This window comes from Schistocerca americana, chromosome 3 (genome assembly GCF_021461395.2).
Source record: "Schistocerca americana isolate TAMUIC-IGC-003095 chromosome 3, iqSchAmer2.1, whole genome shotgun sequence".
NCBI lineage: Eukaryota > Metazoa > Arthropoda > Insecta > Orthoptera > Acrididae > Schistocerca > Schistocerca americana.
The window spans coordinates 910,371,028-910,395,411 of NC_060121.1; the positions used below are offsets into that span (position 1 = coordinate 910,371,028).

Sequence of the window (24,384 nt, forward strand, 5' to 3'; positions counted from 1 at the left end):
TTCCGTATTTCCTTACTGTGGATACAATCAACTTGGAAGGGGAAGCGTGTGTTAGTGCTTGTGTGTGCGTGTGTAAATAGATCATTGTGAAGTTTCGTTTATTTCAGTCACTCTTGCTTAATAAATATAGCCTGCTGTGACAATTTCAACTCACCTTCGCGTTGCCTAAGACTTATCTGTGCTGATGCCAAAGCGTTGCTTGTAAGGATAGACACAACTATGCACTGTGACGGTTTTATCACATTACCTGAAGGTGATTTATGTATAGTCGGAACTTGATGCAGCAATACAAATTTATTGTGCAATAAAAACTGAAATAAACGAGACTTTGCATAAACTTTCACTTTCTGATGTCTTTGCCACACATAGACAACCTGACCATAAATATACATAAGTACAACAAGTCGAATCCCGTGCAAAGTGTACCGAACTAGTATCATGTGGACGAGATTTCTCTCATAGCAAGTTACAGTCTTTATAACCCACCAGAGGAGAGCCGAACTATCTAACTAACTGTCATGACATTTCTAGATACCATCATAAACTACTGCTGACCATTAGTCTTGAATGTGCGCACGACTTACGTCACCAGCCTCGTTTGTCAAGGTTTTCAATAACCAAGCTTTTTTCGTTTAGTAAATGTTGCGCATAAGGACTGCTTTTTTTATAGAACTGACATAAAAATATCACATGAGACATTAAATACTTCTGTTTGGTCGTTTGTTAGAATAAGAACTTACTGATGCGATTTCGATGGACGTTCTAAATTACACAGGTATTGATCCTTGGTCGGAGTAGTACTTAGGGATGTGATAAATTGATTTACACATGTCGTACCACAATAAGACCATTGCGCAGCAAGAGCGTCGCTTCGTCAGGTGCGAGAGTACACGTTGAGGGATTCCTGCGGACACAGTTCTGGTGCTGCACGTACGAGGTACGACAATAAAGTAATGAGACTGATGTAAAAAAAATGTTGCTTACTGTTTTAATCAAGTTTAGTGTTGTCTCCTTCAAAGTAGTTCTCTTCTGATTGCACACAATTTTTTCAGTGCTTCTGCCATTGATGGTAGGAACTGACCTTCTGTAATATCCTCCAAGACCCTCGTCACAGATTTTTGGACATATTGTGTTGTTTGAAAATAGTGTCCCTTGACCACCATTTTGACTCTTGGAAATAGAAAAAAGTTGCACAGAGCGATATCTGGTGAATAAGGTGGCTGTGGTAGTACTAAAATTTGTTTTGAGGCTACAAATTGCTGTACTGACAGAACAGTATGGGATGGCGCATTATTGTGATGCAGAATATTCAGTTATTATTAGACGAACTGTTTCTCGATTGATGTTTAGTTCTTCTGCAATCATTTTCATGGATAATTTTCGATCAGATCGTATGAGTTCACGCACCCTGGCCAAGTTGACTTACGTCCGTGAGGTTGATGGTCGTCCACTGCGGTCTTGATCTTCAACATTGGCTCTGCCTTCACTAAACATTTTATGCCAACGAAAAACTTGAGCTCTTGACATAACCTCCTATCCAAAAGCCTTCTGAAGCTTACGGTAAGTTGTCGTCTCGTTTTCACCCAATTTAACGCAAAAAGAAATGGCATACCGTTGCGCAATATTATGATGTTCCATTTCCATGACGAGAGACACAAACACATGTTAACTTATTACAGCACAACTCACGACTGAGCAGTTGCATCAATGTGCCGCATGAACTAGAAGCAGCTTATAAACCAAGGTCAAAGATATTGCGCCTAAGCAAGCCTGCAGGGTTGCCACATCTTGCAAAGAAAATCAGTCTCATTACTTTAGTGTCGCACCTCGTATAACAGCAGCACCACAGCGAGCGACTGAAATGGCTCGGCAACTGTAAACGTACTACAGCGTACTACTCGGGACAGTCAGATTTTTGTAGGCAAAACAGCTTAATTGCACACAGATTCATTGATAAATTCTGGCGGTATATGGACCTAATCATCCTTAGTGAACTGGTAACAACAATTTGATCGAGGCCGCGTAGAAATGGGCGATGATGATTATCGGGAAACCCGAAACTTGCACCCTGCAACTTCCACCTTTCCAACAAGCACAAACAACAGCTGGGGACAAAGAGATTTTCCAACTATGAGGACGTTCACACAGCCCTTTTCTAATGGCTCCGTCTTCAACGAGCGAGTAATTGATCCACTGGTAGAACGATCCGACCATCGCTTACACAAATTTGGTGACTGTGTTGAAAATAAGTGCCATGTATCTGTGTCATTTTTAAGCGCAGTACAGCGCCCAATAAAAGTTATTTGGCCTGTCATAATAATGTGTAGCTTATGTTTTAAATGTTCATCTCTGTGATGCGGACATATTTAATGACTGTGCAGTGCAGTGTTGTGTTTGCGATGTTATGTTTGGCTGTGGAATTGGGAAGGAAAGAAGAGAGTAAAATCCGATGTAGGTACATAGCCTGTTCCTCCATCAACTGAGTCTTACAGCAACACAACGATGATTGATTTTGTAACGAGTTATGTTCTTTCGCGAAATGAGGCCGTTTGGACCTGCTGAGAACATCGATGACCTTTGTATCGCGTTAGATGATAAAAAGCAGTGTCTTGCAGCCACTATCGGATCTAAAAATGTTTGGATCTGATTATAGCTGCAAGGCCGAAATCGATTATCAATTTTAATAAAAAAGTATGTCACCAAAACATTGACTCATAATCTAATAAGATTCGTCCCTTCACTTTGTAAGATTATTGTCATCAAAAATTGTACATCAGTAAGTATGATTCCTTTTCTGGTCGATTGTTGGTAATGAAAGTTTCTTCACAATTAAAGTTCCACTCCACTAACTGAGGAAGCAGGAAATGTAAAATATTAGTTATTTTTATTTTGTAGTAGCCGTTTACCTGCGGCGTTGCCTGTGCACGCGTATGTCACATATACTGCACACCTCTTCTTCTCCTCCCCTGTCTCGTCCATCTCCTCTCCCACCCCCTCGCCCCTCCGTCCATCTGCTCCTTCCCCCTCTGTTTATCTCACCCCTCCCCTCTCTCTGTCCATCTTCTCCTCCTCCTCCTCATCTCTTCTTTTTTCCTTTCTATGTCCCTCTCCTCCTTTTCCCTCTCTCCTCCTCTACTCTTTCTCTGTCCATTTCCTCCTCCCCTTCTCTCCCATCTTTCTGCCCATCTGTTCCTCCCCCTGTTTCTGTCCATCTCCTCCTCTTTCCGTTCTATATCCATCTTCTCCTCTCCCCTCTTTGTGTCCATTTCCCCCTCCCCTATCTCTGTCTATCTCCTCCTCCTCCTACCTATATCAGTCTCCTCCTTCCCCCTCTGCGTCTGTCCGTCTCTTTGTTCTTCCTTCTCTCTTCATGTTATAACACTCACCCCAATAGAAGGCTGGTGGTTCTTACCCATACAAAAGTTCTTTCTAAACTATAGCTAATATGTATACCAAATTTGGCCAACGGCCTTGCCGCAGTGGTAACACCGGTTCCCGTCAGATCACCGAAGTTAAGCGCTGTCGGGCTGGGCTAGCATGTGGTTGGGTGACCATCCGGTCTGCCGAGCTCTGTTGGCAAGCGGGATCCATTCGGCCCTTGTGAGGCAATCTGAGGAGCTAGTTGATTGGGAAGTAACGGCTCCGGTCTCGTAAACTGACATACGGCTGGGAGAGCGGTGTGCTGACCACATGCCCCTCCATGTCCGCATGCAGTGACGCCTGTGGGCTGAGGATGACACGGTGGCATGTCAATACTGTTGGTCCTTCCAACGTGTGTTCGGACGGAGATAGGGATAACAAATTTCATTGAAATCGTTCCAGAAGTTTAGGATGAGCTCTTTACCCATTGCTTCAGTCGCATACGCACATGCCAAATATATTTCACGAACATTTAACATACTTCATGCGTATTTGTACACATATTTCACCTGCATTTCTGGCGAATTTTATCCTACTGTTTTATTTTCAGGCAGGTTAATATTTATGACGTTGTATCTCCCGAATTATGTGCTGTACAATGACACAATTTTTCATGTACATCTAGTGGTATATGTGCTACTGTCTGCAAAAAGTGTAGCGAATAGATTTGGTAGCAGCGAAGTAATACATTTGAGCGTCTTGCATGATACGGCAGTTTTTCACGCATCTCATTGTTTATGACGTCATACATCCTGAATTAAGTGTCGTATAATGATGTAATTTTTCTGGTACATTCAGTGGTATATGTGAATACTGTTAGCAAAACATGTTACGAATATAGTCAGTAGCAAAGAAGTGACAAATTAAAATGTCATGTTTAATGTGGCAGTTTTACTGCATGAACAACACAAATGTAGTAAGAGACGAACTTTTTTCCTTTCATCATTTTGTCCGTTGGTCAGCGCAACAAAGATTCTTAAAGGTTTGAAACTGCGAGTAAAGTTTGTTGCAAATCTCTAAGTGCTCTTATTCGCAAATACTGGAAAACTCAAGCATGGGTACTGTCGCGTCGTGGGCCACACTCTCTTTTCACCCACACTCGTTTGATAGGTGTGTAGTTCTTAGCCCCATAGTGATTTTTTTTCAGGTGGTAAGTGATACGTCTACCAAGTTTGGTTGAAACCGGTCCAGCGGTTTAGGAGGGGCTGTGGAACACACATACATACATTCTTGTAATTTGTATCGATATCGTACCTCTTCCGATGTCATGTATTTATTTGTTGCAAATCATTACTATTACGATACTTATTTTACACACACGGGCTGCACTGAGTTTGTGTTAGATATTTATGTTTGTAGCAGCGACGTATCAGATGAGCGCATCGCAAATTCCGTGATTCTGTATGGCTAAGAGATCCGTTACAAAGACTGGTAATAGGTGGCAAAGCGCAAGCGTCAATCATTTTTACTGTTGGACGTATGTAATTGCAAAACGCTTTCACTGTAACCTTAATCTGAAAAATACGTTACAGTCCCAAGTTGTTGCCACTGTTCATTACTGAAAATAGAGCTTACCTATCTCTCTTTCATAGTATCATTAATGTTACAACAGAGACCTACTTAATCGTAGGTGGTAGTCTTACAGGCTGTTTTTTTCGCAAGGCAGTCGTAAATGTCTGGACAAAAGAGCACACTTTTTTTTCGTGATTCACATTTATAATATGCGGTAAGTTAACTGTTTAACTCTATAAAGCAATATAACCTCAGCAGTATAAGATGGATTGGATTAGATAAGATATTTGTTTCATTATTCGATAGTGAGGACATCCGCAAGGATGTAGAATACATAAAACATATTTACAAAAAGGAGATAAATTAATGTTCCTTCCATAGATCCTAAGTTAAATAGTCGTCTTGGATGTGGAATTAGCCAAAACAATCTGAAAAATATTTTCATGTAAGCGTTAATAAGAAACTTAACACAAATATTGTAAGCGTTATATACACTGAAGTGCTCAGGCTACTGCAGCCACACTTCATCAAACCGAAAATAAGCTTACAACACTTTTTTGCGTTAATCATATTAGTGCACTGAAGATATGCAGGTGTCATATAAGAGGTACCACTCGTGTTCGTTGATATTAGTAATAATGTACACATTAGTTCGTTGTACTATGAAAATCTTTGATGGAGTAGGACCTGCCCGTAAAGCAATCTTCATTAGTGCCTAAAACGTTTTACGGTGGCTGGCAAGTTATTGTCAATGTGTGCTCATGAATAATGGACACCTTTGCACATCAAATTAACGGTTTTTAAACAGTTGTGAACATTGTTCTTATTTCTAGTACAGAGTCCAAGAACTGACCTGCTGGTTTGAATGAGAGATATTTGTTATCGTCCCGCGGACTTCAACAAGTGTCATATGCTCCGAAGAATGTCATTGACTGTATGAAAGAGTAATACCAACGTCAGCCGCTTGAGGACACTGAAATAGTTCAGTGGCGATAAGTGAAAACTTATGCCGGATCCGGACTCGAACCCAGATTTCCCACTTTACAGCTTCGGCTATCACGGCACGCTTCACGTCCGCACTAAAGTCCCAACTTCTCGCACACTGCTAGTACTGTAGCGCCCCACTCGGTCCATTTTCCTCATTGCTTGCAGCATTTCGCACGATTCTCGCGAGAGGTCGGACCTAGGGTGCACTCACATCGAAGATATCATGAAATGCCGCCGAAGCTTAGATATCAGAGCCATATATGTTGTGTCTCTTCTTTCGGACATGTCCGAAAGAACAAATACCATACTATCATGTTTCCGTGGCCGTACACATACGTGACAAAAGAGAGTGTATGACAAGTTGGGAATCTGCGTTGGACGTGAAGCGCCTTTGGATAGCTAATCCCTTAAGGCGACCGCTCATGTTGTAAGACGTCCACACGCCCACAATGTGAAGCGAGATATCAAGGGTCGGATCCCTGTCCGGCAAAAATTTTTCCTTGTCACCGCTGAATTATTTCCATGCCCTCTTGCGGCCGAAGACAGTATTCCTCTTTCGTCATATATACATTGTAAGGCATTTAAAACTGTTTGTCGGAATATTTGGCAAAATACACATCGGATTAAACAAAGGTGGTAGTAACGTTGTTCACCACAAAGAGCGACACCCGTTAAGAAAACGCTCGACCCCTCCCCACCCCCGCACCTACCCCGGGGGCGGGAGGGGGGAGATGACATTGAAATCTTAAATAGGAACCCCTATTTTGTTGCATATTTGGATTCTCACTGAAAAAATACATAATATTTGTATGAAACATTTCTTTCATTTCATGACAGATGGCACTGTAATCGGCGAACTGTTGCAAAACGGTACTATGTCAAACAAATAAACGTCCGATTAAGACAATCGAAATACTTTTATGATATTTTTGATAATACTATCTTGGGACTCTCTCACAATCGAATGAAGCACAGTCCATGATCATGCGCTCAGTCCACGGTCAGACTATGCATGTTACTTCAGTGACTCGGACTGTACACACCTCATCGCAATTATTGCATGATGTTAAAGATTGGAGGGAGGGTTGATAGCATTTCCACGTCCTTTGAGACTCATAGGAATTTTCCGTCTGCAATGACGTTCGCAGTATTGTCCACCCGTTTACTGAAGCGGGAAGTGATAAACTTCGAGAAAAAGTCTGAAAGTGGCCTGTGACAAACGAAAATCACGCAGTGAATGTTTTAGGTGTGGTTTCTGCAAATCCTCACGTTAGTTCTCGGCAAATTGCGCGAGGTTCAGGAATTTCACAAAGTGTTCGACGCATACTGCATGCACACAAATGGCATCCATTTCGTTTATCGCTGCATAAAGAACTGCATGGTGAAGAGTTTCACAATCGCCTGAATTTCTGCAAGTGGATACAGGAACAACTGGGAGTCAATGATAATTTCATTTTACAGTGAATCGATATAATATGCATTATTTGTCGGCGGAGAATCCCCATTGGGTAAGGCAAGTTGAACATCAACGTCCATGGAGTGTCAACGTTTGGTGCGGTATTTTAGGTAAGCAGGTAACTGGCACATACTTCATAGAAAGTAAGCTGACTCGTCAAATGTACAGCGACATTGTGGATAATGTTTTACTCATACTAAAGGACGATGTTTCGCGTCAAACGAGACTGGATATGTGGTTTCAACACAATGGATTCCCAACACATTATTAATGACTAGCTTGAGAAGTTTTGAATCAAAACCATTCGGGTGGATGGAATGGACGAGGAGATCCCCAAACGTAGCTCGCACGTTCACCTGACCTGACTTCTGCTGGTTTTTTCCCGTGGAGGTGGCTAAATGGTCCAAAAAAATGGCTCTGAGCACTATGGGACTCAACTGCTGAGGTCATTAGTCCACTAGAACTTAGAACTAGTTAAACCTAACTAACCTAAGGACATCACAAACATCCATGCCCGAGGCAGGATTCGAACCTGCGACCGTAGCGGTGTTCCGGTTCCAGACTGCAGCGCCTTTAACCGCACGGCCACTTCGGCCGGCGGAAGTGGCTAAAAGAGAGAGTTTACAGGGATGTACCAACAACACCCGAAGATATGCGGCGGCGAATTTGCAGTGAATGTGCAAACATTAGCGCAGAGACACTAATACACGATTCATTCAGACACAGAGTTTCAATGTGCATTAGAAGCAATGGACAACGTTTCGACCATTTGCTCTGCTGGAACGCTGTTGACAGCCAAGAGAACTCACAGTAATCAAGCTATCCGAGGTAGTGAGAGGCAAGTGGACTGACGAAAATCGAGCACCCCGAAGGGAACACATTACTACTATGTCCACGTCATTGTTCCTGGCTAATGTGGTCTAAGAAAGCACTGCAGGAGGGTAGACAGTATCACATGATAACATTTTCCCAAATATCAAATAATGTACTTTGATTTTCCTAATAATACGTGGATTTTTGTCAGATATTACCGTTTTGCAACAGTTGTCACCCCATATTCATGTGTGTCGATTACAGCTCCATCTATCATGAAACGAAAGAAATGTTTCATACAAAAGTTACAGATTTTTTCACGGTGAATCCAAATCTGCAACAAAAAATTGGCGTTCCTATTTAAGATGTGAAAGTCACCCTCCCTCCTGGCCCCAGGAGAGGTGCAAGGGGGTCGAGCGTTATGTTAATCGATCTCCCTCTTTGAGGTGTGAACGTTTATTGCCATTTTTTAAATCCGATGTGTATTTCGCCAAATATTCCGACAAAGAGTTTTAAATGCCACACCCTGTATATACGTATAGCCACGGAATCATGACAGGGTGTTGTCTGTTCTTTCGGACATGCCCAAAAGCCAAAAGAACAGACATCACACATATAATAGTTATTCGCAGTCACTGAATCAGTAGCAGCTGGCGAATTAAACAGAAAATAAAATACAGTTATATTTTTTAATTTGTGTGATAAAGGAACTTCGTTTGCTAACTCGTTGTTTGGAAAAAGCCATACCATATACGTCAGTGGCCAAGCAAAATGGATTGGAGCGAAGGGATTTCAAGTAGGCACAAGAGTGTTAAAACCCGTCGGATATCTTTTCAGCCTTGAGAAACGAGACCTACAGTACATGTCCCGATAACGCAGAGGGACAATGACCATAAACTGCTGTAGCAAGGCTGTCGGTAATGTGAAACCTCGGTCGGCCCATTAAATCTATTAGACTGGAATCAACATAAATATTCGCTTCCTAAATGGTTCATTTCGATCACATTCATTCAGACTTGCCAGTTTTTTGTGAGCTGCCTGCAGGTAACCCGCAGCGTGATGGAACTAGCATGACTCATTCCACGCCCGCCAACTTTCAGAAGCATGTCTATAAAGTGTAATGGCATGATTGCATAATTCTAGGCGGGCAAGTTTGAGCAGGAGCCAAGAGGAAAGATTGCACTTCCCTTCTAGTTTCTCTCTCTTGAAAATGGCGTTGCTAAATATGGGCACAGTTACGTTCTTCTCCGCGCTTCACGCAAGGTACTCATTTTAGAAAATATTTGTTCGTTGCCCGTAACTAACGAGAGGAAAGTTTGTATAGAGCTTCAGTGAGTGATTCATATTCAAGAGGTGCACGTCGTTGATTGTATCTCTACAGCTTGTTACTTACTATTAATTAGTCATCTAATTTAGCATTTATCTCTGCTGCATATATTTTGCCAAAAATCTGGACAATGTTTATATAACTCAATGCAGGAAAATATTGATCGCGAATGTATTTCGCTGTCGTATATTGGACATATATATTAAAAGAAAATACGATTTTACTTTTAGATTGTGTGAGAAAGAAACTTCGCTTCCTAACTTTGTAGTATATGTACGTATATACTGAGCAACAATAACATACACTGAAGACAGATAGCCGAATAAATATAAAACATTGTCCAGACGGTGTCATTCTTTATTATATTAAAAGTAGTCACAGTGCTCTCAAATGTCATGATGTCAGTTAACAACCTAACATAGAGGGTAAAACTTTGATCTATTATGCACGGACGTGGAACGCTGAGAGTGTGCCGAATAAAAGTCTTCAGAACAACTGCAACTAGTCGCTTTTTGTGAAGGTTCATTTTTTATTTTACCACGACTGGTTTCAAGTCACATAGTGATTAACCGTCAGGCGTGAAAACGGTGAAACGTAGTGAGGATTCAACATCGGTTATTGTGCGAATTGTTGTTTATTATACACTGTAAACCTTTGGCAGACGTGTGAAAATGTTTCCCTTCATGTATTTATGGTTAGTTTAAATTAGTTTGACAGTGATATCCGGAAAGCAGAATCCAATGTAGTTTTAGAAACCCGTTTCAGTCATTATTGAAAATCTTTAGTCACCCACGGCTTTAAGTTACATGTGATAGGGGGCCATGGCCATCCATATATATATATATATATATATATATATATATATATATATATATATATATATATATATATATATATTCGATTCAGAGACCTATCCGAGGGACACGGTGTACATAAACCTCTCACAAAAAAAAGAATTAAAAAGTATTTCTGAAATGATCACGAAGACTTAGTGAGTATAATAGATTCAGATTGTTAAGTGCTCTGTTTAAACACAAAACTAGAAACGGAAGGTATCAACCACGAGAACTCGTTTCTGTCCAGGCCCGAATATGGAGGATCAGGATTTGCCATCATGGTTTCTTCTCCTAGGATATGGGTCAAAGCCCTATTCTTGAAAACAACGGTTATGGTTCTTCCGATTGCATTATCACTGGAGAAATGAATCCTCTTCAGTCAATAGGACCATTGATCAATTTTCAATTGTTTAGGGTCATGAAAGAAAAGGATATAAGTTTACTGGACGACAAGTAAGTGATGCGTAGGAAGTAACGTTAGGCCATAATTCATCCCAGATGTAGGAGACAGGCAAACCAAGAACTCAAGTCAGCGTGGTTGCAAGGTTGATGAAGTAGGACTCTCACTGAACAGGACTATTAAAGAGTCCGTACGCAGGTTCGAATCCTGCCTCGGGCATGGATGTGTGTGATGTCCTTAGGCTAGTTAGGTTTAATTAGTTCTAAGTTCTAGGCGACTGATGATCTCAGAAGTTAAGTCCCATAGTGCTCAGAGCCATTTGAACCGTTTGAACCAGTCCGTACGCCTACCAATACCAAAGCAGTGAGCACGTAAACAATGTCTCTTGAATTATTAAATGTAAAAATTAAGAAATAGGAACCAAAATTAAATAGAGACCCAGGTAGACGGATAAAAAGATGGAAACCGTACAAAACAAAAATTGCCTAAAACTGGAATTTAAGATATAGAAGAGCAAATACAGAGAGAATTTTCGAACTATTATCGCTACTGTGTATGACTTTGTGCCTTAATGAGAGACTGAAGCTGTGAGTTTCTGTTCATAAATCAAGGCTGCTTAAATCGCAAGATTATATGCGTTTTCTTCCTCAACTCTTTAAGCGGAAGATCTATACCAGCTGAAAAAGGATAGCGCAAAAATTGTTTTTGATGCCGAATCGATAACACAGACAATCCAGATCAGGTTATTTGACGGCGATTCGCATCCCAACCCTTCTGAATAGATGTCTTTCGTGGTTATATTGCCATTTTGTCCTTTAATGGCTTTAAAGAATGTATATAACCATCAAATCACTAGAAACTATTTTATTTTTTGAAAGAAGGAACGAAGACGAGGATTTAACGTCCCGTCGACAACTAGGTCTTTAGATACGGAGCACAATCTCAGTTTGTTTCAAGGATGGGGGAGGAAATCCGCATTCCCCTTTCAAAGAAACACCCTCTTATCTGCTTGGACCGATGTGGGGAAATCACGGAAAACCTAATTCGGGATGATCGTCCTCCTGAAAGAGAGTCCAGGGTGTTCGCTTCTTTGGAAGAGGCTGGTGGGAGGGAGGGGGAGGGGGAGAGGAGGAGGGAGAGAGAGCCAATATTCGTAACTGAATAAAAGACATGATCACTCCTCTTTTACTGTTACAGAAAAATACACACGATTTTGCCGTTACTGTATTCGACCTCACATTAAGCCCGCCTTTAGATGATACCTGGAATGATCTTGTCCGTTAACTGCTATGCATCAGAGACGGGACTGTACTGTGTGAATGGTAGCTAGCTGTCATGACAATGTTGGTACGGATAATAATACAGCGAATTCTGTCTATTATATTTTCCGCTTTCTCTGTACTTTCTTAAAATCAGTACTTTCCCATTCGTATAAAACACTTATTAACATGTGATAGCTATAGTACAAGGTCCGATATTTCCAGCGTCCTAGCAGTATTCAAGTGATGCTTAAAAATATTCAGGAACTTTCGGCTAGGTTGTATCCTGGCAAACTTTACCCATTCAAATTTCATTCACATACGATTTCTGCTAAGTCCTGTGCGGGATGAAATGAAATTCACCCACGAAAATGAAATAATTTTTTTCTCCTAAAAAAAAACCATACATCCAAAATCATTAATGAAAAGCTCCAAATTTTACATTATGCAAAGAAATGGAGCAAATGATTATCTTAGGAGAAATCGAAATTTCTAGCATTTAAAATGTCAACCAGATACACATTTAGCGTTTTTACCAGGCCTGGTGGGGTATATAATTAACATGAACAATGGCAGACGTAGGGTAATCAGTGTGAAGAACACGGAGATACTCACTTGTGTGAGATAGCGTCATCAACAAAAAAAAAAAAACAAAACAAAAAAAAAATGGTTCAAATGGCTCTGAGCACTATGGGACTTAACATCTATGGTCATCAGTCCCCTAGAACTTAGAACTACTTAAACCTAACTAACCTAAAGACATCACACAACACCCAGTCACCACGAGGCAGAGAAAATCCCTGACCTCGCCGGGAATCGAACCCAGTAACCCGGGCATGGGAAGCGAGAACGCTTCCGCACGATCACGAGCTGCGGACGTGTCAGCAGCACCTGACAGAGTTCCAAAGGGGCCTCATTGTAGGTCTTCATCTGTCCACCTGATGGAATCGTGCAGTATTCAGATTTGTGGGGCATTCAGATGTGACATTGCCCAATATCAGACTGCATGGGGATGTGAGAGCAAGGGTAATGTTCGTCGAGCATCTGGTCGACCACATCTGACCACCTCAAGGAAGAATCAATGTATTGTTCCTAATCCCTTCACACATGCGTCTGCCATCCGAGAACAAGCAACGGACTCTGCGCAACATTCTGTGCCTCAGCACACTCCTAGTTGGAAACTAGTAGCAAGTGGACTAGGGAATTGCCAACCCAGTCGCAGGCAGATGAATTGTGTCGCACTATCACAGATTATCGTCGGAGAGTGTGGCGGCGACCTTGCGGGAGATTCTCTTCCAGTGTTTAGCAGAGGCACATGAGCACTGCAGGGTACGCATAATACCGTGGGCGATAGATGCACAGGCCGCAGGGCATGCACGGGGAGAGCAGTAGTGGTGGGGGCTGTGGGCAGGCGCTGTAGGGGAAATGCTGAGAGCTGGAGGGGAAGTGCCATTCTAAACTGAAGGCTACACTCACATTTTTTTGTACATATTAGGTGGGGCCCCTTGACGCCCACGCTTATGTAGTGGCCGTTCAAAAAGTTTTCTCGCCTCTTCTTTGGTTAGTATCCAAAAAGAATTCCGCCGAAAATGCAGCGATCTAGTTTCGCCTGGTTTGTTGACCATTTGCAATTTTTGGAGAAGTGTCATGAGTGGGAAATTTTGAGAAAAAGCTACAGATTTCTCTTGTTTCCAGTTAAAATTTGCTTCTTTTGCCAAAACTCACAAGAGTTTTCACAGTCTCACCTCACTAACATGGTGTGGAGATGCAATTGGTAGAGAATTCTGAAATAGTGATTCACTAAGTTTATTAAGTGAGGAAGTGAGGAAAAGAAAGATTAACATCTCATGAAAAAGCACATCCTCAGTACAAAATGAAGTTGTAACGACTTTACTTATGTTGTTCCAAAACCCGTAACATTTCTCCTTTCGCCAGGTATCTATGGCACTTAAAAATTACATTCTTTCATTGGAAAAGACTGTAATTAGTCAAATAACACTGTAGTAATGAAGTTTTGCGTAATAACTATACGGCAGAATAGTTTCCTCTTTGTGTGCTACCATTTGCAAAATCTTATTTCGATATCTCAAACCGCTAATGAGATAAGAGGGATGTTGTGGGTATTCCACTGTGGCTTAATCACTGGCGCGGTCCGACCGCAAATGAGTCCTCTTAATCAGATCAGTATTCTCGGTGACAGTTAGAGACCTCCGCCCAAGTCTAAGAAAAAAATGAATATGTTAGCTAAATTTCGCCGGCCGGAGTAGCCGAGCGGTTCTAGGCGCTACAGTCTCGAACCGCGCGATCGCTACGGTAGCAGGTTCGAATCCTGCCTCGGGCATGGATGTGTTTGATGTCATTGAGTTAGTTAGGTTTAAGTAGTTCTAAGTTCTAGGGGACTGATGACCTTAGAAGTTAAGTCCCATAGGTCTCAGAGCCATTTGAGCCATTTTTGAGCTAAATTTCATATGCAGCAACATATTATGTAATATACACCAAACAAAATCATAACGACCCATATTTTCATTTTTCGAATTTCGCGCAATGTCTTACTTCCACAAATATCACAATGATTATGACGATTAACGAAATTATGGACGTATCATAATGAACCTAACATATAAAGCTACAAGTAAAGCAATAAAATAGTTTTACCGAATAATTTGTGTAAAATCGTTTGAGAAAGATTGCAGGACGTGAGCTTCGATTCTGTCATTGCCGACCGGCCGAAAGGTGGCAAACACTCGTCAGCCTCCCCTTCTGAACAAACAAATGGACTCGCCCAGCTCTTTGGACGAAGACTGGTCTCTGCCCATTGGCCACCGCATCCTGGACGACCAATACTTCTGCTATCGTGGTGTGGGAACTCGTCGAGTATGACTTCAGGTCATGGCTGGTATTGATTGAGGGAGCTTTCACAACGATGCCTCGTGGAAACCCTGCATCCTACGGCAAGAAAGGAAGAATTAATTGACTGTTGGTGTTAATAACGATCATCCTCCTTTACCTCCTCTGCATTACTTCGAATAATTGCAATGAGATTCTCTCGTCCAACATAGCCATCAATTCAGCATATAGTGTCAGTTGCGTATCTGTGTCGTGTGGATGACTACGGAGAGCGCTTGCGGATAGTAGTGTTCATATCGATGAGCACAGAAATGAAAACAATGGAGAGAGGCGTCTCTGCTCCGGCTCATAATGCACTCTTCTCATTACAACCAAAAGGGGCACCACGCTTTAGCATAGCCATCCGACGGACGGATCATTCCATAATATGCTGCGGAGGGGTCTAAAATATCTTCACTGATGGAAAAAAGTACATTCTTTTGGAGGTTTCCAGTTTACTTGTTGCTGCAACAGTGCATATGGAGTACATGAAATGATTATTCTCACAGATTCTGAGATACCACATGGCGACCCATGCTGAAACACCCACATCAGTACGTGGTGTATCCTCCATGGGTGGCAAAGCAGGCGCTCACTGTGGCATCCAGTCGATTGTACAGATGGGGAATACTGTCCTGGAATAAGTAATGCTGTGCTTGCTCGACCTGTTCACGCAGTTCTGTACGAGCTGTCGGCTGAAGAGTCACATGAGCCACTTCTCGATCCATCATAACTCACACGTGATCGATCAGAGACAAGGTTGGAGCTAGTGCTGGCCAGGGACACTTCTGCACATCTTGCAAAGCCCGTTGAGTTTCAAGGGCAGTGTGCAGACGAGCGTTGTCCTGTTGGAACAACACATCACCTTCCTTTTGGAAGAGTGACAAAAGAACGGATTTAACAACGTTCTGCACGTATCGAGAGCTGATTTTCGTCCCCTCCAGAAGCAGCAACGATGAGCGAGAATTATAGCTTATCGCACCCCAAACATTAATGCCACAGGTGGGGCTACAGTGTCTTGGACGAATGTGTTCTACGAGACAGCATTCACCAGGTCAGCGTCGTATGCACAGATGACCATGACTTGCATACAGGCAGAATCCTCTTTCATCGCCGAAGACCACGGCTCGTCATTCTATCTTCCAAGTAATCCTCTGACGGCACCAGTAGAGCCGTGTATGTCGATGCTTTGGCTTGAGTGGAAGACGAGTTAGAGGCGTGCTTGCCCGTAGTCCAACTACGATAAACACTTCACAACAGTTTGTGTTGACACGTTTAGGCATACAAGCCCTCGCATATTTGTTGTGGTAGCAGTACAACCTGCCACTGGTGCCCTTACAATACGACGATCCTGGTGGGCGTCTGTGTTGTGTGGACGACCAGAACCTCGTCTACGGGTGTGAGATTGTTCACGTGACAATCCGCTACCAGCGTCGTTGCTCAACCAACGCGGCACGTCAAACTTGAGTGGCAGTTCTCCGAAAGCTCCATCCCGCCAATCGGAAGGCCACAATTTGGTCCTTCTCAAACTTGTTCAGTTGATTATTGGACCCACGAATGTATCTCCGTGGCTTGGTTGCCTGTTCTCTTCGCATGTTCGCTCCAGACTGCGCCTCCAGAATGTGCCTACCCTTTAATAGGAAATACTTACAGATGATCGTCTAGTAGCTATGCCATTAGGCTATCTGTTGGCGGTCGACGCTGAAACCATTATCAGTACGTCTACTATACACCACGTGGCATTTGCCGTCATCGGATCAAAATTGACGCCGTATTTCCAAGTGTGGTCAATGGCCTCGCCGCAGTGGTAACACCGGTTCCCGCCGGATCACTGAAGTTAAGCGCTGTCGGGCTGGGCTATCACTTGGATTGGTGACCATACCGTCTGCCGAGCGCTGTTGGCAAGCGGGGTGCACTCAGCCCTTGTGAGGCAAACTGAGGAGCTACTTGATTCTGAAGTAGTGGCTCCGGACTCGGAAACTGATATACGGCCATGAGAGCGGTGTGCTGACCACATGCCCCTCCATATCCGCATCCAGTGACGCCTGTGGTCTGAGGATGACACGGCAGCCGATCGGTACCTTTGGGCCTTAATGGCCTGTTCGGGAGGAGCAGTTCATTTCCAAGTGCACTATTTTTTTCCGGCAGTATATAATCAAACACAGTGATGCTCTCTCTCCTTGGTTGCCGAGCACTTCTACTAACGCAGGTCAGCGATTTAGCCATAATCTTGGTTTACAATGACAACAGACATCGTTTGTTTTGATCCAGCGCGTTCTTAGGCAGGGCACGGTGGGCGATGCTCAGCGACCGTTTAGGAGAAGCCGCGGGAGGCCAGTTCGTTCCGGTCCGCTTGCGTAGGCGACTACGCCTGCTTGACAAGAGCGATCGTAAAGAACGCGTCCTCGCTGGTGGTCCTTAAATCTCACCTCAGGCTCCACCCACCCCCCGCTAATTTGGAACGAGGCGATACTGCGCAGTATCACGCACACTTGGGCGACACCACGTTATGATGGAGGACGCCCTGGCGACCTTTGTAAAAGAAATGTATCACTGCGGTAGGCTCGTGCGCCCGGCTGCGGCTGTCTATAAGGAAAATGTGAGGTCACCGTGTCACTTAAGCCCCTCCATCTCGTATTACCCATTACTGCCTAAACGGACTCATTTGACTTCTGACTGCTGCGGAGTGGTCATTCAGGGTCAGCCTTAATTAGCGCAGCTTGTGGCTTCCAGAAGAGACGCTTGCGACTCAGATTCCTTGAATATCCATTTTAGTAATGGTGAGCTCTTTTCTATGTTTCCGAGTTTGTTAATGCGGGTGACGTAAGAGCTCTCTTCACTGTGCTATTAGACTGGCTCTAATTTCAATTAATGTCTGCAATTACCCGGCAATGAAATGTGAAAGCGTATTTCCGTACCCGGCAACGGAGGTCCTTTTGCTCCAGCTTACACGACGCCGGTATGAACGCATGAAACTACAGCTCAGCATTCTCTGCGCTCCATTCTGAAGTACAGGACCAAGTGAGAGGGCACTGTGGTACGAGCATTCTGGTCACGTTCTGGAGGAGAGCGTTTCAAATGCCACAATGACGCCACGTGCTTTTTCTAAGCTACAGAAAAACTTATATTTGAGATTACAATTTCTGTTGTATATTTCGTGCAACTGGTGTCAAACAAATACTTGAAGAGAATCTTATTTCACAACCATCAAGAGATGCCGATTCCTTTACTCTTTGGCCTTTTAGATCAACTGGTCATCCACAGGTGTCATAAAATTACTTACATCAGCTGTCACGGACGTTACACCCCACATAAGCGGACTCGATCTGAATATAGATAGTGTACAAAGACTATCAATGCATTTACCGTTGAGTGTGTTAATGCATTTTATGCAGTTTCACTGACGAAGGTGACCTTTTTCTTACGCTACAGTAAAAGCGATACCATATCCGCTAATGTACACCTTCGGAGAAAACAAGTGGAACACCACAAAAGGGAGGAGAAAACGAAATCAAACTTCATGGGTTGAGGGTGTACATGATGTTATTTCCGTCATTAGCTACAAAATCGAGTGAATGTGAGCCCATTCACTAGTACGACGTTGCACCCTTGGATTCGTGCATTGCTTCTGTTGGGAAACGAGTCTTAAGGCCATTGCATCCACTCCCGAGGGAAGCTGCCCACAACTGTTGCAACTGGTCTTTGATATCGTGGGTATGCTCCACTGCAATGAAGTTGGCACCCGAGCTAGACAAGTTGTATCGGGGACAGATCCAGGACTCCTGCTGATCAGGAGAGTACCTCAGCATTACTCAGACAGTTCATAGAGACATGCTGCTTATGAGGAGAAGCGCTGTCCTGTTGGAAAATGATTCCAGGAAAATCTAGCATGAGAGTTAGCCCATGAGGATTGTAATATTTCTGGCTTAGTAAGCCATCATATTAGGCTCCAAGAAGCTGTTCCCAGAGCAGTGGAGATGCAAGAAGTATATAGATGACGAAATGTGGTGTGAGATACCAGTGACAGATGTTAGATTCGGTACCATTCCCGTGAGAAAGACCGCCTGCATAATGCTACTGCTCTGTGATTGGCTGCTGTGTTCGGAGCGAGGGCGCCAAAATGTTAAAGTATAGTTATTATTATTAGTTAAACTACTCATTGGAATGACTTCACTTTTTAATATAAATATCTCTCAACAGCCGACTATCAATCAGTCATTTTAGAATTATTAAAAACAATTTAAATCAAATACAAAAGACTGACGAAATTGCAGACGAAGCACTTCGGAAGCCTTTTCTGGTATGGCGAGCGAAGTGTTTCGGGCTGTTCGTCACTTTGGATTAGGCAGTCGAGAAGAACAGACATGTTGACTGTCGTAGGATGTGTTTCCAATTTTTATTTAAGTTCCTGTTCGTCACTCTGGATTAGGCAGTCTCAGATGTACAGCCATGTTGTCTGTGGCAGGATGTGTTTGCCACTATTCAGTATTAAAAGTTCCATTCCGTTAATCATGAGGCACAGACAAGTGCCGCAAATAGTGTAAAGATACATTTTCGTAAACATTGTGTTTGATCATGTACTTTGCTGTATCAGACGGTGTTTTGTAGTCTTCTCGTATGGCTATATTGAAATTCGCGAGTGGCATCGCAAAGAAGTGATACATTATTTCAGAACAGAACCTCGCTAAAAGTCAGTTTCAGCCTCAAGATTCAGAACCTACGACCTTCATGCTGTTTTCTGCGCTGGGGACATCAACTTGAAGACAGCAGGTTAGTGAACTATAACAGAACCTTCGTATTCCACACAGTGCAGTGGAAACAACTAGGCGCCTCCCGTGTACTGCACGCACAGAACAGATGTGCTCAGCGACACGTCATCTGCAGTAATGCAGAGGAGGTAAAGGAGGATGATCGTTATTAACACCAACAGTCAATTAATTCTTCCATTCTTGCCGTAGGATGCAGGGTTTCCACAGTAATTCGAATTTGAAATGAGCAGGTTCACTGTAGATCGTACATTTATCTTTAAGCAAATTCACGCACTGGCAGACCACTACAAAAGACGTAGAAGCCTCCGTCGATGCTCACATAAACCAGTACGCAGACACAGCCAACAGTTGCCACGACCAATGGCAATAGGAAGGAAGAGCCTACGAAAGAAACTGTATTGGAATGGTTAGTACAGGCCGGCCTGAGTGGCCGAGTGGTTCTAAGCGCTACAGTCTGGAACCGCGCGACCGCTACGGTCGTAGGTTCGAATCCTGCCTCGGGCATGGATGCCTGTGATGTCCTTAGGTTAGTTAGGTTTAAGTAGTTCTAAGTTCTAGGGGACTACCCCTTCTCTGAAGAGGAGGTGGCTGGTCACATTAAAGCACTAAAGACAGGAAAAGCCCCCGGCCCAGACGGCGTTGTGGCGGAGGTGGTGCAGTTCCTGGCACCTCAACTGGTGGCACCACTAACCCAGTTATACAATGAATGCCTAAGACAGGAAAAATTCCCGAAAATCTGGAAAGAGACAAACGTTGTAATAATCAAAAAGGGACCCGACAAGGACCCAGCGGATGTCAAGTCCTATAGGCCGATTTGCCTATTGAACATCCTTGGGAAATTATTTGAAAAACTGCTAGCTGACAGACTGACTGCACACCGAGTGCTGTGCGGGATGAGTGGCAGGCAGTTCGGCTTCAGGCCGGGGCGATCGGCAACTGATGCAATCGCTCTGGCGGCTGAGGTCTGCGACTCTACCCCATACAAGTACGTTGTTGGCATCATGGTTGACATCAGTGGCGCATTCGACAACCTGTGGTGGCCTTCGCTCTTCTCCTGCTTGCGGGAGAAGGAGTGTCTAGGGACGCTATATGGTTGCCTGAGGAGCTATTGTGAAGGGCGGGAGGTCTGGCTATCATCCCCTAGCGGTAGAATAGGAAAATCCATAACCAAGGGATGTCCCCAGGGCTCCGTCTTAGGTCTCCTGTTCTGGGACATCCATATGGAACCGCTTTTAGACAGTTTGGAACAGAGTGAAGAAGTGCTAGAGGTGATAGCCTACGCGGATGACCTCCTTCTGCTGGTCGGCGGCCGAAGCCGTGAGGACATCGAGCCACAAATAGACAGAGCAATGACCAAATTACAACTGTGGAGCGCAAATACCAAGATGACGATCTCACCGACGAAATCGACGTATTTATTACTGAAGGGACAGCTGGTGAGGAACCCTACAGTCAGAATCGGAGGCTCACCAGTAATAAGACGACAAGAGACTCGCTACCTGGGCGTCATCATCGATGAAAGGTGGAACTTTGGAAGGCACATTGAGTCCGTAACCCCGAAAAACATTACAATTATTAAACAACCTTACCTCAATAGGCCATAAACGATTTCATCTTCCACCACACCAAATCAAGTTGTACCATAATAGCATATTAACGTCAGTAGTGGGTTACGGATCGGGAGTCTGGGAACATAGGCTCACGAGGGTGGTGCCTGCCATGACAGTGAGAAAAGTACAAAGAAACATGCTTTTAAGATCCATAGGAGCGTACAGAACTTCTCCAGGAAGTGCACTCTTAATAATAATGGGGCTTTGTCCTTTAGATATCAAAATTCGAGAACAAGCAGTTTGGTACTGGGTCAAGAAGGGGAACAACGCGAAAATAGAGAACATCCTGGGAACACTGGTAAGGGACAAGGGAGAAATACGTAGAAGGGGCGAGGACTTATGGCAGCAATCTTGGGAAATAGAAGAAACTGGCAGAAGAACCTTCGGGTTCTTGCCAAATGTAAAAGAAAGGCTAGGGATGAAGTACTTCGAGCCAACGCAGGGTCTAATACATTTTCTCACTGGTCATGGGCCCTACCCGACATACTTATGTCGGTTTGGAAAAAAGGCTACACCCGAGTGTGACTGTGGTGTTTCGGAAGGCACTCCCGACCATGTGGCTTACGAGTGCCCCCTTTTCGATGATGTAGCAATAACACTAAGACAACAGCTTCCACATAACAATACATATGACTTACTAAGACACGAAGGAACTTTCGACACTCTAAACAAACTGGCAAACGAGGTGTCACGAAAAGTATTGACGGCATACTTAAGTGACTTTCACGATTAACGACATATACCAAATGTGTCCCATTACGGGATACATGAGGGTCTTTCATGATTAGCGACATTTACTGAATGTGTCCAATTACCCTCATCCTATACCGCCTGTGCGTGGACAGGTCGACTTTTCAGTTGCAATCCGCCACGTACAGGACTAGGAGGATCAGGGATACCAATGAAGACTAAAGCACCGGAATTGATGTAGGTTAGCATAGTAGTTGTAGCTTTAGATATAGATATTAAGTTAGGAACCTGCAGCGACAAACAATCTTGGCCAGCCCAGTGTCAGGGGCACGCTCAACGGGATTAACTGGATGAGCAGGGCCAAAAGCAGTAGGTTTATATCCATGCTGACACCCCTGTAACGCTGCAGGCAGTTAGGAACTAACGAGTAGGAAGATACTAACAATTAGCAAGTAGAATAGAATAATAGCTGTAGTCTGCCTATTATCTTGTAGTATCCTGTCTGTAGCTTACAATAATTACAACAACTAACATAGTACCATATAATAATAAATAGAAATAGCTGCTGAACATCTAATATTGTAGATCAGTTATGACCCACTATTCACTAAGGTGGTGGGTTCCTTTGTATAAATATTGATGTTGAATAAAGAATTTAAAAAAAAAAAAAAAGAAAAAAAAAGTTCTAGGGGACTGATGACCACAGCAGTTAAGTCCCATAGTGCTCAGAGCCGTTTGAACCATTTCTTTGGTTAATACAGTAACTTGTTCACAAACCGACGAATGATTTCGTCAGCTGAAAAGTATCGAGTAGGTGATCAAAGACCTTGCCGTAGTGATAACACTGGTTCCTATCAGATCACTGGAGTTGAGCACTTTCGGGCTAGGCTGGCACTTGTATGGATCACAGTCCATGTCTGTCGATGCTCTTGGCACACATGGTTCACTCAGCCTTTGTGAGCCCAGTTGAGGAGCTCCTTCATCGAGATGCAGGGCTCGGGTCACGAAATATGGCACTGGCCGTGAGAGCGTTGTGCTGATTACACGCCCCTCCATGCCCGCATCCAGTGACGTCCATGGGCTGAGAATGACACGGCGGTCGGTCAGTAACGTTAGACGCTACGAGACCTGTTCGGATGGAGTTTTAGTTTTCTGAGTAGGCGAGATTTTGTTACAACGATTCATTACGATTGTTGTTGTGGTGTTCAGTCCGAAGACTGGTCTCATGCAGATCTCCATGATGATCCATTAAGAAATTCACTACTCCCTCGTAAGTCAGGATGTGCACTATCAGCTGATTCCTTCATTAGTCAAGTTGTCCATAAATTTTTTTTTCCTGAATTGGATTCAGTACCTGCTCAATTGATACTCCCTCTATCCATAGAAATCTTCAGCATTCCTCTGTAGCACCAAATTTCAGAAGCTTTGTCTATTCTCTTTGCATCTGAACGCTTATCATTCCCGTTTACCTTTCGTACAAGCCTACATTCCAGACAAACACCTTCAAAAACTCAGACCTCTCTTATTCACAAATATTTTTCATGCTATAGATAGTCTACATGTTATATACTCCCTACTTCGACCATCAGCCGGCCGCCGTGTCCGACGGTTCTAGGCGCTTCAGTCTGCAACCGCACTGCTGCGACGGTCGCAGCTTCGAATCCTGCCTCGGGCATGGATGTGTGTGATGTCCTTAGGTTAGTTAGGTTTAAGTAGTTCTAAGTTCTAGGGGACTGATGACCTCACCTGATATGTTAAGTCCCATAGTGTTTAGAGCCACTTGAACCATTTGAACTTCGACCATCATCTGTTATTTGGCTAACCAAAGAGTGAAATTCATCTGTTGCTCTCAGCGTCTCATTTCGTAATCTAATTCTTTTAGCCTCACCGGATTTAATTTGACTGCAATCCATTACCATGGTTATATGTTTGTTGAAGTTCATATTGTAACCTCTTTCAATGCCACTGTCCATTCCGTTTCTCGGAGTCTTTTGCTGTCTCAGGTACAATTACAGTGTCATTGACCAACCTCAAAGTTTTTACTTCTCGTCCTGAACTTCAGTTCCCCCTCCGTATTTATCGTTGGTTTCCATTACTTCTTGCTCAGTGTACAGATTTAACAACATTGGGGATGGGCTACAACTCTGTCTCACTCGCTTCTCAACCACTGTTTCGCTTCCATGTCCTTCGAATGTTATAACTACACTGCATTCTAGTCACCATCGTCCAGACTTTTCTCTAACTCTATAAATGCTATAACTGTAAGTTTGCCTTTCTTCTAAGATAAACGGTAACGTCACTGTTGTCTCGCGTGTTCCTATATTTCTTCGGAACAGAAATTGATCTTTCCCGAGATGAGCTTCCACCAGTTTCTCCATTCTTCTGTAAATGATTCGTGTCAGTATTTCACAACCTTGAC

The 24,384-nt window shown here is 43.4% G+C and overlaps 1 pseudogene; it reads left to right on the plus strand.

Moving 5' to 3' along the window:
• Positions 1-3,461: 3,461 nt before the first annotated feature.
• Positions 3,462-3,579, plus strand: LOC124608163 (annotated as a pseudogene).
• The last annotated feature ends 20,805 nt before the right edge of the window (positions 3,580-24,384 follow it).